Genomic DNA, 18,924 nt, shown 5'->3' with positions numbered 1-18,924 from the left:
CTGTGTATTGTGTACCTAGAAAACCCTGTAAAGGGTTGTCATAAATCAGAACTGACTTAACAGCATATAATTATTATTACCGCTTCCTAAGATGGACCCGTATTTCCTAATATGGTTGCCTATTTTATTGCACTCAAAATAATGCACTTATATTATGAAACACTGTGAACACAAATTACACATTCTCATAGAATGTTGAAATAAATTTGGCAAAAATTATATATACAGCCAGCTTTCGCAGAAGTAGAACCATATTATTAATGACTTTTAAGGCTACTTGGAAATGTAATAAAAATGTACTGTGACAGACAAGTGGTTTGTAATATTCAAGCAGGAAAAGAGATAAGTGGGTGGGGACATATTGGAGTGAGCAGAACATTTTGTGCTGCAATGTGTTCCTCCTTGCTGAATTCACAATTCGTGAACAAATACCATAATTAACATATTGCCATTATCAATCAGTGTAACTGAACGCAGGATTAGAATAACTGGCAGAGTCACTGCTTACTTGTATAGAGTCCAGCCCCAGCAAGTACAATATGGCAGGGTTGCCAAATGACCGCTTCAGAGGGCAGAACTTGGTATTCTGCATGTGAGCCTTCTTTCTCCTCATAAGCCCATTGGTTTCTATTGATTCTATTGGCCTCCATTCAAGTTAAGTTGGCATGTGCTGTTGCTTAGCAACAGCATGCAGTCTACTTTTGTACTATCCCATGGAAATGCTGCCTGTCTGGAACGTGACATTCAACAGTATGGCTCTATTAAAGACAATCTTTGAAGAGTATTTCCCATTTCCACCACATGAGTGGCAGAACAAGCTCCAGGTAGAGGTTGTTCTGTCACAGTGTCCTGAAATGACCCAGATATACAAAACAGGTAAGGCAGCATCTCTTCTTGAAACCTGCTGATGACTGGAATATAGTGGGTTACAGCTTAATCTTTATACCTCTAGATCACTGGTTCTTAACCTTTGTTACTCAGATGTTTTTGAACTGCAACTCCCAGAAGCCTTCACCATGAGCTCTGCTGGATGAGGTTTCTGGGAGTTGCAGTTCAAAAATACCTGAGTAACAAAGGTTAAGAACCACTGCTCTAGATGAATTCCCTGAGATGTGTTGGTCTATAAATTCAGCATCTCAGTTGGCCATGCTAGCTGGGAGAGATGGGAGTTGCACTCTAACACAGCAGGAAGGTGTTTGCTTTGTCCAGAAGGCATTGAAGAGTAACTTTAAATTGAAGGCTGGATCAGGATTTATACTTGAGAAAAATATGATAGAACCCACTTATGGGCATACCATAACATGTGAAGGATAGTTGCAGCCATCCAATCCCAGGCATAAGAAGCAAGACACTTTGCCCTCATTTCCTTTGGTATAGCAATACCTAAGTAATAATCTTTTCCACCATCAACATCTCACCTTGCCTCAAAAGCATGATGGCAGAAGCACTCACTTGACAAAATGCAATGAAATACTGATAGTGATGTCACTCTAAGGAAAGAGTGGATTCTCACAACAAATACTGGGTCATGGCTGCACCTTTGTTATCCAGAATAGCCTTTAATCAGGCTAGCCTCAAAGGCTAGGTTGGCATAAGTTGGCTGGGTTCCAGTGGGGCTAATGCTCTTCCATTACTCTTGTTAGAAATATTCCATATTCATTAGATGGTAGGCCAGGCATGCCGAAGATTATAAGTACATATTAATTCAGATTTTCAAATATATTTTTTCTGTTTCTTCTTTAAGCAACAACATATTCCTTATTTCCCTGTAAGCTTGTTTTGCATGAGGGTATTGGAAACAATCCATTTTATTTTTATAGTTAGGTTGCTGCTGTGACTTAAATGAATTGAAAAGGCAAAACTGAATACAGTATTCATCTATTTATTTATGAATATATTAGGAAAAACTGTCTCTCTCATCACTGTTCTGCTTTAGCATATTGCAGATATGGTTGTAAAGTTTGTAGGCATCCTTCACTCTTGAAAGACTATGGTAATGTGCTCTGAATAGAGGTCTTGGAGCAATGTCTAGTGTGGCTGAGGAGGCCAATGTGAGAGTGACAATCCATTCCACACTGAAGACAAATACAATCTGTCCCCTGTCCAGCTCCCTGATTTTGCTGGTTCCAGGACTGCCTCTTTGCCTCAGCCTGCTGAACAAGTGCCTCTTAAAATTGGGAGAGGCCATGATGCACTCTCTGCCTCCAGGCTGAATGCACAGATGACAAGGTTTCCCATCTGTTGAGATCATTCCTAAGGCCTTCAGATCCCGCTTGCAGATATCCTTGTATCACAGCTGTGGTCTCCCTCTGGGGCACTTTACCCGCACTAATTCTCCAGACAGGAAATCTTTTGGAATCTGACCATCAGCCATTCTCATGACATGCCTGAGCATGTCATGTCGCTGTTTCAGTGATCTATACATGCTGAAAATTCCAGCTCGTTCTAGCACTACTCTGTTTGGAACTTTGTCCTGCTGGGTGATATCAAAAATGCATCGGAGACAATGCATATGGAATGTGTTCAACTTCCTCTCCTGCCATGCACAAAGTGTCCAGGACTCACTGCAGTACAGGAGTGTACTCAGGACACAGGCTCTATAGACCTGGATCTTGTTTTATGTTGTCAGCTTCTTATTAAGCCATACTCTCTTTGTGAGTCTAGAGAACATGGTAGCTGCTTTGTCAACGCGTTTATCCAGCTCAACATCTAGGGAGAGAGTGTCAGAGATCATTGACCCAAAGTACACAAAGTCATGAACAACCTCCAATTCTTGTGTAGAGATGGTAACAGAGGGAGGTGAGACCACGCCCTGGCCCATGACTTGTGTTTTCTTCAGGCTGATTGTTTGTCCAAAGTCTTGGCAGGCCTTGCTAAAACCATTCATAAGTTGTTGGAGGTCTTCAGCAGAATGGGTGACAACAGCTGCATCATCAGTGAAGAGGAAGTCCCGCATGAATTTCAGCTGGACTTTGGTCCTCGCTCTCAATCTAGAGAGATTAAAGAGCTTTCCATCTGATCTAGTCCAGAGATAGACACCTTCTATTGCAGTTCTAAAGGTGTGCTTCAGCATGACAGTAACGGAAGAGACCGTTAGAAACAGTTGGAATGAGATAGGGATAGAGAGAATTAGGGACAAGAAGATGGGGAGAGAGTGCTAGGGTTTAGGAATAGCTAAAAAGGGGTTAAGAAAGGAAATTGAAAGAGTAAAATATATTGAACAAGCAGGAATGAACACATAAGCATAACATGAGAAATACCGGTGATTGAATAGATGATCTAATATATGCACACCTGACACTGTTATATATTTGATTCTCCTTATGATTTTGTTCATTAATAAAAGAATGTTTGATTAAACCCTTGATTCCCAAGTTATATGAGCAGCTCCTGTGTGTGGGAATTGTAGTGGTATTAGGAGAAATACCTGGTGGCAGCGAAAAGAAGGAAAAAGGCATGTTTACCTTTGTGGAGCCCAAAGGAAATAAAGGGGCAACAAGGGGGATCGCCACCCTTCCATTCTCAGTGCTTGGAGGTAGAACTGTGAAATACAGAGTAGGACAGACCTTTGTTCAGAGGCCTCTGCAAGCTGTTTCTTTCAAGAGCAGGATTGTTAGAAATAAAGGTGTGCTCTAACCCGCTGCCGCTGTCTATGCCCAGAAAAGAGCATATAGATTGGCATCTGCCACATCCTTTACCCTGTTGATGAGATCCTCATCTAATCTTTATCTGCGTCCATAGTTATATTTGCATATTTCCAGATCTTAAAGAAATGCCTCTGCCAATGCATAGAGAAACACAAAAGGCTATGACTTTGCTGAATGTGGAACTATACAGCCCATCCATTTTAGAGATGTGGTAGACCTTAAATACTCAGAAGGAGACACATGGAGGGGGATTTTACTTTTCCCCAAAGAGACCCTTCTAGCAATGCTCCAAAGGCCAGCAGGTAGTGTCATGTAAAGCATAAGATCAACAAGTGAAAAGAAGAAGAAAAAAGTTATGGAGGGAGTGGAAGCCAGACCCTAGCACGTTGTTTCTGATCTAGACCCTCAAAGCCCATACAGAGAGCATGCAGTCCGTCTCTGTCACACACATTCAGTCCTAGTGATATAAAGTTAGATTAACAAAAGAAATAGAGAAAAAAAAACATTCTAGAACAGGAATGTTAGCTGGCAATGCCAATGCAGGTCTTTCATCTCATCCTGTAACTATGGCGAGTTGAACATCTGCAAGGGATCTATAGCACCTGGTGATCTCCTTCTAAATCTCCCTAGTGCCTCAATGGTTAGAGTGTCTGGGAAAGGTCTTTGGCTTTAGTGGGGAGTTCAGCTATCACTCTCCTTTTCCTTTGCCACTATCTGAGTCTTGCTGCTTTTTTTGTTTTACGGTTGATTTGCATTTTCTTACTTGGAATCTCAGCATATTGTTTTTTAAATTCACCCCACAATTGGTGGAATTCACATGAAGCATTTTGAGGGGAGGGTTTCCACCCCATGAGCAAGCTGTGGCTACTTGTTCCACCTTATCTCCACCACAAAATTATTCAATATTCACACATTAGTTTGAAGACAATACATATTCTAGTTATGTAACACTGTGCTTTGTGGAGTTTCAGTGACCTGGGAGGGTACAACATTAGGTGTTTGCTTGGAAAACGCTGGGTGTTCAACTCCTTCTGCCTGGGACATGATATCTTCTACCACCCTGTGTCACTGAAACTCTGGATGGAACTGAACTGAAAATAAAACAGAAAAGTCTCAAACAATGTTCAGTAATCATTACTCCTTAGCTTTTGCACCTAGCATTCTGAAGTATTCATGTTTCTCATGCATGGAGTCTTCTGTGACCACATGTGTCATTCATGTCTGTAGAGATACTGTACAGTTTTGTATATAAGGGTGTATGAGAGAGAGAGATGGTCAGTGAGAGCTGCACGTTAGTTAGGGTTCATTGTGTAATGTTTTCAGTTACAACTGTGACTCAGAGTCAGGGAATAAAAATTAATATGGTCTGTTTGTGAAGATGCTGTCCGTAATAGTGGGTTTTGTTGCTACTTGTGTCAAAGCAAGTATTTCAACTATTTACACAAGAAACTGAAAGTGCTTAAAATTATAAAGAAAACTAAAACTTACGGCTTTAGATGGAGAAAACTGGCAGACTGAAACATTGTTCTTCTATTTTGTGTTGTTTAACTTAACCTTTTTATTCCTTTGTATTCTTTAAACAATAAAATTCGTTTTGGCTTCCATAGGAGTCACTGGATATTATACTTACACATCCAGCTATGACACATGGTTTATGCAAAAGTAAAACAAAGCTGTGTTTCACAAAAAAATGATCATAGTTTTGAAATGGCAATGCAAAATCATCTTTTCAGTGGGGCAAAGTTAAAGCAGCAATGTAAAAGGGAGCACTGGTTCTTCACTTGGGACAGTCCATGGGAAGAGGTCCCTGCTCACTGGTTTAAATGGCTGTCATTTGGGCAGTGGTGCACATAGGTAGAGGCCAGTGAGTTATGGCCCTTTAAATGTAAGGGCTCCATTTAAAGAACCCCCTCCACATTTTCTTCTGAAAGTGAACAAGCTCAATTCCCTCAAAAACGGTAACTATGCCTTCAATTTTCACCCAATACTGCCAAGCAGTTATTTCCTTCTCCTCCCTTCCATTCTCTCTTCATTTTTTTTTAAAAAAAGCACCTTTAAAGGCAAGTTGCACCCCACCACCACATACACACTATTTGTCTGAAATTCAGCAGAATTAATTCCCATCCATAGGGCTGGTATCCATTTATGACATACCTATGAGAGACACAAACAATCTGGATTTCTGAACTGAGGTTTTGGATTTGGACATGAGCCAAATGGGCTAGCCAGTCCAGATTGAATCAAATTCTTTTCTGATCACTGAATTATGGTGATTCTTCTGATGGGTATATACCCTCTAATTCAAATGTGCCGATCTTCTGATTATATGGATATATGGTGTGCTGCCTACATATAGCTTCACTTATTTTCAACATGTTCTGATTTCTATTTACAGATTTTGGGCGTTATCTACAGTATAAGAACAAAGGGCAATGTGCTGTGTTGGCCAGTATTGTATAGGTTGTCAGACTAGGACTAGGAAGAGCTTCGTTCAAATCCCTAGTCCGTAAAAGATCAGTAGGTGATCTTGAGCCAATCACAGTTTCTAAGACCCAACCTACCTCATGGGGTTGTCGTGACAATACAATGAGTGAACGTTATCAATGCTTCATTTTTTTAAAATTAGCAATAGGACAGAATACTGTGTTGTCGTATCAATTCTATGTTCTGAAAACAATTGACTGCATTTTCCCCAGCTGTAGTTTTTCAATAATACTTTCACTTTTAACACACCTCTCTGTGGCACCTTTTAGAAGAACTTTTCAATTCTAGGGCAACACCTTTGCACCCCATAAAATCATTTTTTTTAACTCTAACACTCCCCCCCCCTTGGCAGTTTCATGTAAAAATAATCTTATCTATGTCTATTGATAAAAAGTTCATCAGCTGATCTCAGGTGTGGAAGTTGAACTGGTTCGCTGACACCTGTCTATGAAGACTTACAGCTTTCTTGCTTATGTTGTGCTGCACAGTCATCTGTGTGGATCTGCTTTGCTTTGAAGATCTATCTTCTTTTTGAAGCTCTGGATCTCTTGCTTGTAGTTCTATCCTGAAAAGGAACAGAGAGAGAGAGAGAGAAAACAAAGATCAAGAACAAAAAACAAACACACCCTGCTCCTCTTTTTGTCAGTAGACAAGAGGAACGTGCCATGCTTAGGCTTATTTAAAATAAAATAAATAAATACTGGCATTCTGGGCAGTCTCACCCCCCCCCTTCACAGGCGAGGTTTAAAATTGTATACTAAATACGTAACTACATGCACACTCAAAGCAGACATGTGCATTGTTCATGTGTGAGCACACAGCAGTAGTCTAGAGAGCTTTAGTTCACTTGGGACAATATTTCTATTTAAATGTGTGGGATATTTCCATCACATTCTGTATTACACATTTGTCAGCTTTCTTTCTAGCAGTCATTTATATGATTTTTCCCTTCAACATAAAAGGTTTTGTTTCCCCAATAAAACTCAATTGCTAGACTCTTTAGTTCAAGACCAATTTGTCAGGAGAAGGACTTTTGTATTACACCTGAGACCATTTGGTAACCCTCATTCTGGCAACTAGCTGTTGGCAGTGGAAAACACCTGATGCTGCAGAGGAAAGCAAAACATTTTCCCAATTCACTTTGTATGATTTTTTTCAAAAAATCCTCACTGTCCCTGCCAGATATTTAGTTCATCTAATGAAAATAGCAGTTGAAAAAAACATTGTTTTCTATGATACTGTAGAACATTAGGCCACCTCTGTTTATTTCTATTTTTTTTAAAAAAATCATTTCAAGGCCCCACACCTCACCATGGTCAACTGCAAGATATAACCAGGAGTTTTTATTTTTGAAACCTGCAGCCAGTTTCGCAACATCGAACAAGGTAAAGGAACTGGCAATTGCTCTGAACAGAGTTGCAGTTAGTTTCTTTTCTTTTTTTAAAAGGAGGTAGTAGAAAAAGTATTTTCAAAAATGATGAACATACTATCCACCCCACTGTTCCCCACCCAGAGCTGGGGCAGTGGAATTAGTTTCAGATGTGGCAACCTCCAAAAGCTCAGGACTCCAGGTATAGCACAAAGAGGTTTTTATTGTCAAACCAGACCCTTCCAACATGGGGTTCACATTATCCTCCCTTAGTTTATCCCCAGGCTCAGTTAAAGTCACTAGCCCAGAGTCTTACCCATTTTCCTGGTAGTTCCTGGCTAACTCCACTGGAGCTGGCCCAGTCCAAAGTCCCACAGTCCAAGAGGAATAACTCAGCTCTCAGGGAAGGTTTGCACCTTCAGGTGGCCCTTGCACTAAGGGTTCCCCTAACCTTTCTTGGAGGTCTTTCTTTCTGTTTGCCCCAGCACCAGTTGTTTTTAATTCGATATCTTGAAAACTAGCTTTTGTGTTTAGTCTCTGGGAGGTAATCACAGGATGATCCGCAAATCTGATTGGTCAGCCACAGAGCTTTGAAGAAATCTCATCACTGGGAGACAAATGAGCTATCAGTTTCCATGTTCAAGCTGGAACTCTCATCTGTTTTGAGCCTTTGACTGTTGTAGTGGTATCAGCCACGAAACTGACCAGCTAACAGGGTTTCGCATTCCTCTTAACAAGGGCTTGTAAAAAGAGCCTCTGTTACAGGGTTGCCTGTAAACTAGTGAAAAAGTGTGAGGTGGAGTCTTGAACTTGGATTGTGCTCAAGAAGAGTCATCACTCAATTCACTGAGTTCTACAGCTAAGTGGGGATGTAAAGAATGGAAAAGAATGAGAGAACTGGCCCTTGAGATTTAGGACAATGTCTTAAATCTGCTTCCTTTATTTTGCATTATTGGCATACATGGAGAAAGGTTTTGTGGGCCTCCTGAATCCAGAACACCCTGTGTTGCCTCCTGCTGTGAATCAAATTTGTGATTTCATTGGTGGATCATCTAAATATGCTAAGCAATGAAGAATGTTGAACATACCCATGTGTTTAGACTAGCAGTGAGGAAAACATTGTTAATTCATAAACCCCTAAGTGACTCAGAAAGGTTTTCTTTACAGAAAGGCTAAAGCTAACAGCTGCTCTAGCACATTCCATTTGCTCAAGTCAACAGACCTGTGCTAATAGTTTGTTGATTGTTGTACATTTGGCAAATATTTTGATGCTATTACTATGTTTGCATTTTATTACTCAGAATGAGAGTTTTCTGTCTGAAAATTATGCAATGCTGAACTGAGTATTTACTGCCTAAGGATTTCTTGTATCCATGTTGTTTTTGAGGCATTCATTCGTAGACAATTCCAGCAAGTAGCATTTGATGTCACATGCATCTTCTTGGATACTTTCTTTCCACTGCCTCCATCTGTTCAATTTTCCTGAACTTGGTGGCTTGTTTGTTGACCAGTGAATTAGCCTAGTTTCAAAGATAGACATTCCTTAGGTCAGTGGTTCCCAACCTTGGGTAACCCAGGTGTTCTCAGACTGCAACTCCCAGAAACTCCAGCCAGCACATCTAGTGGACAAGGCTTCTGGGAGTTGCAATGAGTTGGAGGGCTTTTTCCCCAGTGAGAAGCTAGTGTGCAATAGTGGTGTGAGTGTTACTCTAGGGCTTGGGAAATCACAATTAAAATGCATATTCACCTATGAACTTCACTGCTACTGTGAACCACTCACCATTGTGTAACAGAACCTATCTCACAACATTGTTGTTGCTATAAAAATGCAAGGAAGACCATGTACATTGCCTTGAGCAAGATGATGATGATACTCAGAGGGCACTCTCCAAAATTTCTATTCTTGAAATTCTTTGCTGATTCCAAGGGTTCACTTCCTGCAAGGACAGGAAGGAAAAGGAAAAATGTTGCAACACATGAGAAAAATGAAAATTTGAAACAGAATCCATTGGCAAAGTCTACTTCCACCCAATGTTTGCCTGCTTCACTTCCAAATGTGATCAAATAGCAAAGGTGGGGTAAAAATATTTAACTAAAGAAAATAAATAGTGAACATTATAGGAACTTAGGAATAAAGAAATTCAAGTAACACATCTGTGAGGGAGAGGTAATGAAGACATAACAATGTTACATTTTAGGGCAGTGTTAGACAGCACTTTATTGTTGTAATAGTAAACATTTTAAACCCTGCTTTTAAATGTTACCTCTAAAGAACATTTTTGGCATACTTCAGGTATCATGCCTTTTTCTAATTAATGAGGTTTTAAAAAATAACACAAAAGCAATTAGTATGGTACCAAATGTTGCAACATATACATTTAATATTACAACAATAACTACTTTTCAATACTGCAACAAGTTAAGATAAGTAATTTTTTTAAAAAAATAACTTTCCAAGTTCTGGAGAGTTGGAAAGTTACTTTAAAGGCTCCTAGAGAGTCTGATATGAAAGGATGCAAGACCCACCCAACACAACACTTTGGCCTGATAGTTCAGCTCCTGATACTATCTTTTTCACCAGTACTGCCTTGTGATAGAATGTCTGATTCCACAGAAACTCATAATTCTGCAGTACTAGCATCTACTCTCTTTCTCCGTGTATGTGAGTGTGCACATGTGTGAACATATATATGTGTGTGTGTGAGAGAAAGAGAGAGAGAGAGAGAGAGAGAGAGAGAGAGAGAGAGAAAATAAGTTCCCAGTGGATCATAGGTCTAATAGAGATACTTAAGATTGCACTCTCATGAACTGCTGTAAAAATGTCCCTGTGACTATCTGGGCATTTTTGTGATAAAATAAGTTGTACTTGAGCAATGGCAGATGGTAGTACTGTAATTCAGAGAATGGGACAGATACAGTGGTACCTCAATTTACGAACTTAATCCGTATTGGAACGGTGTTCATACATCGAAAAGTTCGTAAGTCGAGGCAATAATTTCCCATAGGAATGCAGTGAAAAGCATTTATTCCATTCAGGCTGTTTTTCATTCGAATGTCGAGGCGCTGTTCATAGGTAGAGGCATTAGTTCCCATAGGAACTAATGCAGAACCGGTTAATCTGTACTCATCACTAGGGGGAGAATTTTTTATTTTGTTTCTTCTTTTGACCTAAGATGAACTTAGGTTAAAAAAAAGGCAGAAAAGGGTTTTTTCAGGTTTTTTTGTTCGTAAGTCGAGGCTCCATTCGCAAGTCGAAGCAACATTTTGCGAACGGAGCCATTCGTAACTCGAAACGTTCGCAAGTGGAGACATTCATAAGTTGAGGTACCACTGTACCTAAAATGAACCATAAGCTTAGTGTTCATATTAGAACACATTTTTAGCAGCATAGAAAAGAACTCAGAAGTGCTGTCATTTTCTTCCCAAGAAAAAACCACACACCTAAAGTATTTTAATGGGAACTAGGCCGTGAATCGTCTTGGACAGAATCCCCCTTTCCCATGTTGTGATAGGTTATTTGAGAAAAGCACATCTTATCATATCGGTCAGTCCTGTCAACACCTATATTTTTGTCTCTAAAAATGGTCTGGGTGAATTCGTGATCCATAGGCTTATTTGGGGCTACTAGATATAATATTTAAATGGACCTTCAGAGGCAATTGACACCTCTAGTTTCTCAGGGTTTCAGATGAGCAGGGAAGGAGAAGTATTGTCCTCATGCCCTTCCTGTGGGCTTCCCAAAGCTACCTGGTTGTGGTGTGTTAGAAATAAGATCCTGGGTAGGATAAAGCCTTGGTTTCTTCCATCAAGGTTATGTTCTTATTTTTTATCTTGCTGTATTTCCAATATGGTTCCACCTCCAGGAAACACAGAGGACCTCAGACAATGCCCATTCATTTCTGGTGTTCCATATTGTATCTTGGCACTCTAAGTCCTTAGACAGTTCAACTTCTGACCTTGCTTGCGATGTGACAGCTGCTTGTTCATTCCAGACTGAAATTTAGCTGGACATTTTCATTGAGGCCATACCCCTTGCATTGGACTGGAGCTCATTCCAGTGGTTGCTGCTCTAATTGGATATAAACAATACTGAAGCAGGATATTCCCAGCTGAGTTTAATAAATGAAACGAAAACAGAGGACAAAAACAAAATTGAGAAGGCAGCTGATTGAGGGACAGACCCAACTGGCATCATCTCTAGTGTGCATGATAGGAAGGGTTTTAAAGAGAACATTTATAGAATAAAAACTGTAAGGCAATATGCAAGGAACAGCATTCCCAATGTGGTATCTTCTTGATTTGTTGGTCTATGACTCCCGTTATCCCTAGACAGTTTGGCTAGTGTCCTGGTAAATGCTGTTGCATGTATAGAATGTGAAATTGTGTTTTTCACTTCTTACTTTCTTGCATATCTTGCATTCTTTTTTTAAAGCAAGCAAATAGAGAAATATAATTAAATGAAATATAATTAAATAGAATATAATTAAATGAAATATAATTAATTAGAATATAATTAAATGAAAAACACAAGTTATACAAATTTTATAGCTATAGCAGAAAAATAAAATATAAACACACAAAGCAAATATATATAACAGAGTCTAGGACTTAAGGCAAGACATATGAGCTTGTCTAAATTGATCAGCTTTCCCAGAACATTTGGCCATATTAACCATTACAGATCTGCTTATGCGATTGTTATTATGTGCTGTTAAGTTACCTCTGACTTATGGTGACCCTATCAATGAATGATCAGCAGAATGCCCTGTCCTTGAATTCCCTGTTCAGCTCTTGCAAACTCATGCCTGTGGCTTCCCTTAGGGAGTCAATGGATCTCATATTCATCTTTACTGAATGGGCCACAGCAATAATAAATGGGTCTTTCCTTGAGGGCAGATTCCCATCTGCCCTCAAGGAGACACTCATTAGGCCCATACGAAAGAAATCTAGTTTGGCGGCGGACGAAATTGGCAATTACAGGCCCATCGCCAATATTTCTTTCATGAGCAAAGTGGTGGAGAGGGTGGTGGCAGACCAGCTTCAGGCACTCCTGGATGAAACAGATGCCCTGGATCCATTCCAGTCGGGCTTCAGGCCGCGCCACGGGACAGACGGCATTGGTCGCCCTGTATGATGACCTGCTGAGGGAGGCCGACAGGGGCAAAACGTCTCTGCTGGTCCTCCTCGATATTTCGGCGGCCTTTGATACTGTCGACCACGGTATCCTCCTGGGGAGGCTCTCCGAGTTGGGAATTGGTGGCCTGGCGTTAGCCTGGCTCCGTTCCTTCTTGGAGGACCGCCCCCAGAGAGTTCAGCTTGGGGAGAGTGTCTCGGCCCCGTGGAACTCCAACTGTGGGGTTCCACAGGGGTCGATTATCTCCCCAATGCTATTTAACATCTATATGAGGCCGCTAGCGGGGGTCATCAGGGGGTGTGGAGCGCTGTGTCATCAGTATGCTGATGACACCCAGCTCTACATCTCCTTTTTACCAACTGCAGGTGATGCCGTCCTGTCCCTTCAGCGCTGCCTGGGGACTGTACTGGAATGGATGCAGGAAAATGGCCTGCGGCTGAACCCGGACAAGACGGAAGTCCTGAGGGTGGGCCCCCCCGTGGTTGGTGGCTTGGTTGGCTCTCTCTCGTTTGGGGGGGCCACCCTGGCTCCGGTGAGTGGGGTCCGCAGCTTGGGCATACATTTGGACCCGACGCTCACCATGGAAACACAGGTGGCGTCGGTTGTCCACTCCGCCTTTTTCCACCTTTGGCGGATTGCCCGGCTGCGGCCCTATCTTGACTCGGGGGCGCTCACCACCTTAGTACACGCGCTCGTAATCTCAAGATTAGATCACTGCAACGCGCTCTACGTGGGGCTACCTTTGAGGCTGATACGGAAACTCCAGATGGTGCAGAATGCAGCAGCCAGACTCCTTACCGGAGGGAGAAAATTCCATCACATTTCTCCTATCCTGGCTAGACTGCATTGGCTGCCCATTCGTTTCCGTATTGACTTCAAAGTTTTAATGCTCACTTATAAGGCCCTAAACGGTTTGGGACCTCGATACTTGGCGGAACGCCTTCACCCACCAAGTTCTACCCGGACCACCCGCGCGACCCAGGAGGTGAGGCTGAGGAGCCTGACGCCGAGGGAGGCCCGGAGGGAGAAGACACGAAACCGGGCCTTCTCGGCGGTGGCTCCTCGCCTTTGGAACAATCTCCCTCCTGAGATTCGCGCGGCCCCTACGCTGGGTACATTCAAAACTCAACTAAAAACATGGCTCTATGTCAAGGCCTTCCCTCCTGCCAGCAGCTAATCTAACTTAATTTATTTTTCTCTTCTTTATCTATTTATTATTTGCAATTATTTATGATTTTTGTCATTTTCTGTTAATTGATTTTTAATTTATTTTATTATAATTGTATATATGTTACTGTTAGCCGCTCAGAGTGGTATAGATTTACCAGATGAGCGGGATATAAATCAAATAAATAAATAAATAAATAAATAAATAAATCTTCCTCTTTTCCTGCTGCCTTTCAGCATTATTGTCTTTTCTAGAGAATCCTGCCTTCTTGTGATGTATCCAAAGTAGGAGATCCTCAGAATCAACATTTTTCCTCCACATAAAGTCAGGAATTAATTTGATCTAGGAGTAATTTATTTGTCTTTCTGCCAGTCCAGGGTATCTGCAAAGCTTTCTTGTAGCAACACATTTCAAACAAATCAGGTTTTTTTTCCTGTCAGCTTTCTTAACTATCCAGGTTTCACACACATGATGATCAGAAATGCAAGAATGTGGGTGATCTTAGTCTTAGTCTCCAATGATACATCTTTACACTTTATAATTGTGGTGTTCACTCTAAGTTATATGCATACATTATATGCTAATATGGTTGGGAGGCAGGGTCAAAGGGGCTGCTGAAGAGGCAGAGCCTGGGAGAGAGGAGTTCAGTCAGAGTCAGAGAGAGCTAGAGAAGAGAATAGTTTGGGGTTTTGAGGCAGAGAGTGTTTAAGGAGTGATTAGGCAGTGATTAGTCAGAGTGTGACCATTGTTAATTAATATAGAAGAGATTAAAGTAAAATGTTGAAGCTTTGAGGAACTTTAAGAATACACTTAAGAATTTTACCTGAAACCACGTGTAATGAATAAACCTGTTTCTGTTAAAAAGTCAGTACTGGATGAACCTTAGTCTTTCATAAGAAATAAGTTGATAAAGAGATGTTGGCAGCATGTCAAGAGGCATGTTGGGATACCTCCATGAGATCTGGGGTTTGGTGAAACAAGCAGGGGCCACAGGGTAAACGTCACAACGATCTTTCCTAATTCCTTCATTGCTGCCCTTCCTACTCTCAGTCTTCTGATTTCTTGGCTGCAGTTTCCATTGTGATTGATGACTGAAACAAGGTAAACACAACCAGTTTCTTCATTGTCAACGTTGAAATTGTGTAGTTCCTCTGTAGTTATGATTTTGGTCTTCTCAATATTCAGATGCAGTTCTACTTTGGCACTTCCTTCATTCACTTTCCCTGTCATTTCAAATTTCTGCTGCTTTCTACCAGTAAGATGATGCATCTGTGTCTTTTAAATTATTGATGTTTCTTCCTATCATTTCCACTCTTCCTCATCTGAACCTAGTCTGGCTTTCTGTATTATATTTTCTGTATACGAATTGAACAGATAAATGAATAAAAGTCACCCTTGTTTGACACCTATGCCTATGGGAAACCATTCTGTCTCTCCATACTCTCTCCTAACATAAGCTTCCTGTCAACAATACTTATCAGGACAATAAAGTGCTGAAGCATACCCATTTCCTTCAGAACAAACCATAATTTCTCATAATCCATACAGTCAAAGGCTTTGCTGTAATCTATAAAGCATAGACTGATCTTTTCCTGAAATTCTACTTAATTTGTACTAGATGGCAAATATTTCACTTTATATGTAACATTTAAGGGATGTAAAACCAATGATAGCTTATCAACATGCTTTTTCCTGGGCATTTCAAATGCTCACAAATGTTGATCTCTGAAGATTTTCTTAAATCTAGGTAATGGTTAATATTAATTGCTGTCAAGGTTGTTCAGCTCTGGCAAGCCTCATAAGAGGGACATCTCTCAGATCATTTGATGAGCTTCTTCCATTGGTGCAAAGACCTCATTGAATCCTTATTTCCTTCTGTTTTTATGGACTGGACACACTTGTGAGGCAGGGAAGAAAGGTTTGATGGAAGTCACTCTTGTGTATAAACAACTGAAACAATGTAACAAAATGTAAGTACCAAAAAAGTACAAACTTCATTTGCTGTGAGTTTCTAACACCTTACACAGCATCATTAGATTTATGTCCCTTCTTTACATTTTCATGCTTGTAAGAATAAGAGATGTAATGATTTAATGTAATTAAATCTCTCTCTACTTCTTTTATCATGACACATTTTAACTATGCATTTTCTCTTTTCCACTGTCTGCAAGATGATGGAGATGACAGAGATGAAAGATATTGCAAGAGTTACACAAATGCCTGAAAGCATATTAATCACAAATTAATCTGAAAAACATTAAAACTAATCTCAACATCTAATGAAGCACTCATGTCTTCAGAAAGTAACACTGTAGGTAAGTTTATTTTTTAACATTAAATAATAACCCCTCCAAAAGATAACTTCTGCTGGAAAAAAGAGGCATATTTGTGAGTTTCACTCCATTTTTTAAAAATGGGAGCTAATGGGACAAGTACACAAAGGAATTTGGTCATGAGATGGGAGGTGCAGAAGAAATAAAATTCCAAATGTTCAAATAGATGGAAGGCTGAAGGGTATAGAATCCAGTGAAAATGAAGAAAGAAGGGGAGGTTTTGGGAGAAGAGGGAACAAAGTAAACCAATTAAAAGGACCCACAGGACAACTGTGGTTTAAGAAAATCAAATTATAGATGGGACAGAATAAAAATGGGACTGTTTTGAGTTTGGGAGGCATGGAGATGTTTTACTGTTAGTCAGAGCCAACTAATATGAATGGAAAATCAAGTGACAAACAGAACTGTGGAACTCACAAGAAGGGTGTTGGTTAGCAAGGATGGGTTGAAAGTTCCTGTGATAACAAAGGAAAGCTGTACAATACCTGTTCTCATATATAAGCATACCTGTCATTAGGAGGTACCTAGGGAGGGAGGAGCTGAAGAAATCACATGGGACAAAGAATGCATCAGTGGTGCAAAAACAAAAACAAAAAAAAAGTAAATGGATTGACCAAAAGAATGTGGAGTTTCCGCAGTAAAACCACATTGATTTATGGTAAAGCGCCAGGTGGGATATCCATATTGCTATCCATGGTCCTGAAAATCCCATTAATCCTCTTCCACAGTTCTGATCCCATTGTATTTGAGAGATATGTTAGCTAGTGCCTTACTTGAAACACCTCTGTCTAAGCTGTTGTGTAGCATGGATGATAGAATCCCCACTCTAACAAAACAGCTGTGCCCAATTTTATCTCACCCCCTTTCTCCCTTTTAGCATTTTCTCCAGTCTCATAACAACAATTCAGCTTTCTAGCTCCAGCCATAGGTAACTGGATTCATGTAATACTTGCATTCATATTCTTATTCATTCAAATGCCTAAGAGTGATGAGTGATCTTGGCTGTCCTTCTCTTTTGCCAATGTCTTGGCTTAACTACACAAATACACCCTAAATCACACCTTTAGGAATGCTTAGTGTTTCTTGTGGATTTTGGATATCTTTTTGTGGCCTGCTCCCTCACTCATCCTTCTCCTTTCTCTACTCAGAATTTTACTCCTCCCTTCTGTGGTAATACTGAAATTATCTCTCCTTCTAACCTCAACAATGCCATTTCTTGTATTAATTAATACTTCTAATACATACACATATGTAGGATCATTAAAGACTTCTAAGGATTTTTTTGGTTGTCATATCTTTAGTTTTTATCTGACTTCGGGAATTTTGTGGTTGAATTTGTTTTTATTTGTCATTTGCTTTGGGTTTTTTTATATTTTATGATTATTGTGAATTGCCACTACTTAATGATGGGATGTCAAGAAGAAATGTAGTCAATAATAATGATGATAAATTATGTATGTATGTATGTATGTATGTATGTATGTATGTATGTATGTATGTATGTATGTATGTATGTATGTATGTATGTATGTATGTATGTATGTATGTATGTATGTATGTATGTATGTATGTATGTATGTATGTATGTATGTATGTATGTATGTATGTATGTATGTATGTCCTGTCTTTCTCCTTAAAAGCATCCAAGGTGGCTTGCATCATTTTTAAAAATCAGTATTTAAAAGCTAAAACCAATAAGTATACAAATATTAAATTTGAATTAAACAAGTATTATATCAAAATGATAAATATAAATGATATCAAACACATTTAAAACAACAGAGCACAGCAATCTATTAAAAAGCCCTCTCAGATCACTAGTTTTTAAGGAAAAGCCTGCTTGAAGAGAAGGATCTTTGCCTGCCTGTGGAAAGACAGAAAAGATGAGGCCAGGCTAGCTTCCCATGAGAGGGAGTTTCAGAGTCTGGGAGCACCGATAGAGAAGGTGCTCTCCTGTGTCGCCACCAAGCACACCTGTGAGGATGACAAGACTGAGAGGCCTCCCCTAATGATCTTAAAGATGACAACACTGAGGATGACAAGACTGAGAAGCCTCCCCTAATGATCATAGAGGGAGATGTGGTCTTTTAGATAGCTTGGATCCAAGCCGTTTAGGTCTTTATAGGTTTAAACCAGCACTTTGAATTGTGCCCAGAAGGATCAGCAGCCAGTGGAGCTAATGTAACAGGCGAGTTAGATGTTGCCTGTTGTGACGTTCCACCCAGTGTTCCCTGTTTGTTTTCCCCAAACCAAGGTTCACTCTGGTGATGTTTTCTCTTTCATCTGCTGCCACCAGTGGATATCCCTTATACACACTTGCACAATACTTGAATCAGACACTTGCTGCCAACATAACTTGTTTATTTAGACTGAATTTGAATCACAGATGTTCTTTTTAATCATTGTATAGAATCACTCATTAAAATGTCTTATATTTGGTTACACGTTCAATTCTTCATTTGATTTATTCACTTTAACCAACTTATTAATAATATCAGTTCTCTCTAGTTCTCTATCTATCTACCTTGACTATTCAGTTTCTCTCCTCCACACTCTCATTCTCTCTTTTCCTTCTCTCTTCTTAACTCCCTCTCCAACTAACTGCCTAACTGACTCCGCCCCTCCTGTCCTCTCATAGGCTCCTGCACTTGAGCTTCAGCTATGATTGACAGGAGTGACATGGGCATTCCGTCACACCTGTAACCAGTCCCAGTTAACAATCTGGTTGTGGCATTTAGAGTTTTCAAACACTTTCCAAAGGCAGTGTTATAGTGTTATAGTAATCCAGC

General features: G+C 40.1%; 1 long non-coding RNA gene across 2 annotated transcripts; it reads left to right on the top strand.

The window, feature by feature from the left end:
• Positions 1–787: 787 nt before the first annotated feature.
• On the top strand, positions 788–16,057 carry LOC144589347 (uncharacterized). 2 transcript variants are annotated; one of them, XR_013545427.1, is made up of 3 exons: positions 788–876; positions 15,712–15,772; positions 15,974–16,057. It is a non-coding gene; the product is annotated as an uncharacterized LOC144589347 (long non-coding RNA). The 2 variants fall into 2 exon arrangements; XR_013545426.1 differs by lacking the exon at positions 788–876 and having other exon boundaries at positions 15,659–15,772.
• Positions 16,058–18,924: the final 2,867 nt, after the last annotated feature.

Source organism: Pogona vitticeps, chromosome 4, assembly GCF_051106095.1.
Source record: "Pogona vitticeps strain Pit_001003342236 chromosome 4, PviZW2.1, whole genome shotgun sequence".
Classification (NCBI taxonomy): domain Eukaryota; kingdom Metazoa; phylum Chordata; class Lepidosauria; order Squamata; family Agamidae; genus Pogona; species Pogona vitticeps.
This window is presented reverse-complemented; position numbering and strand designations above follow the sequence as displayed.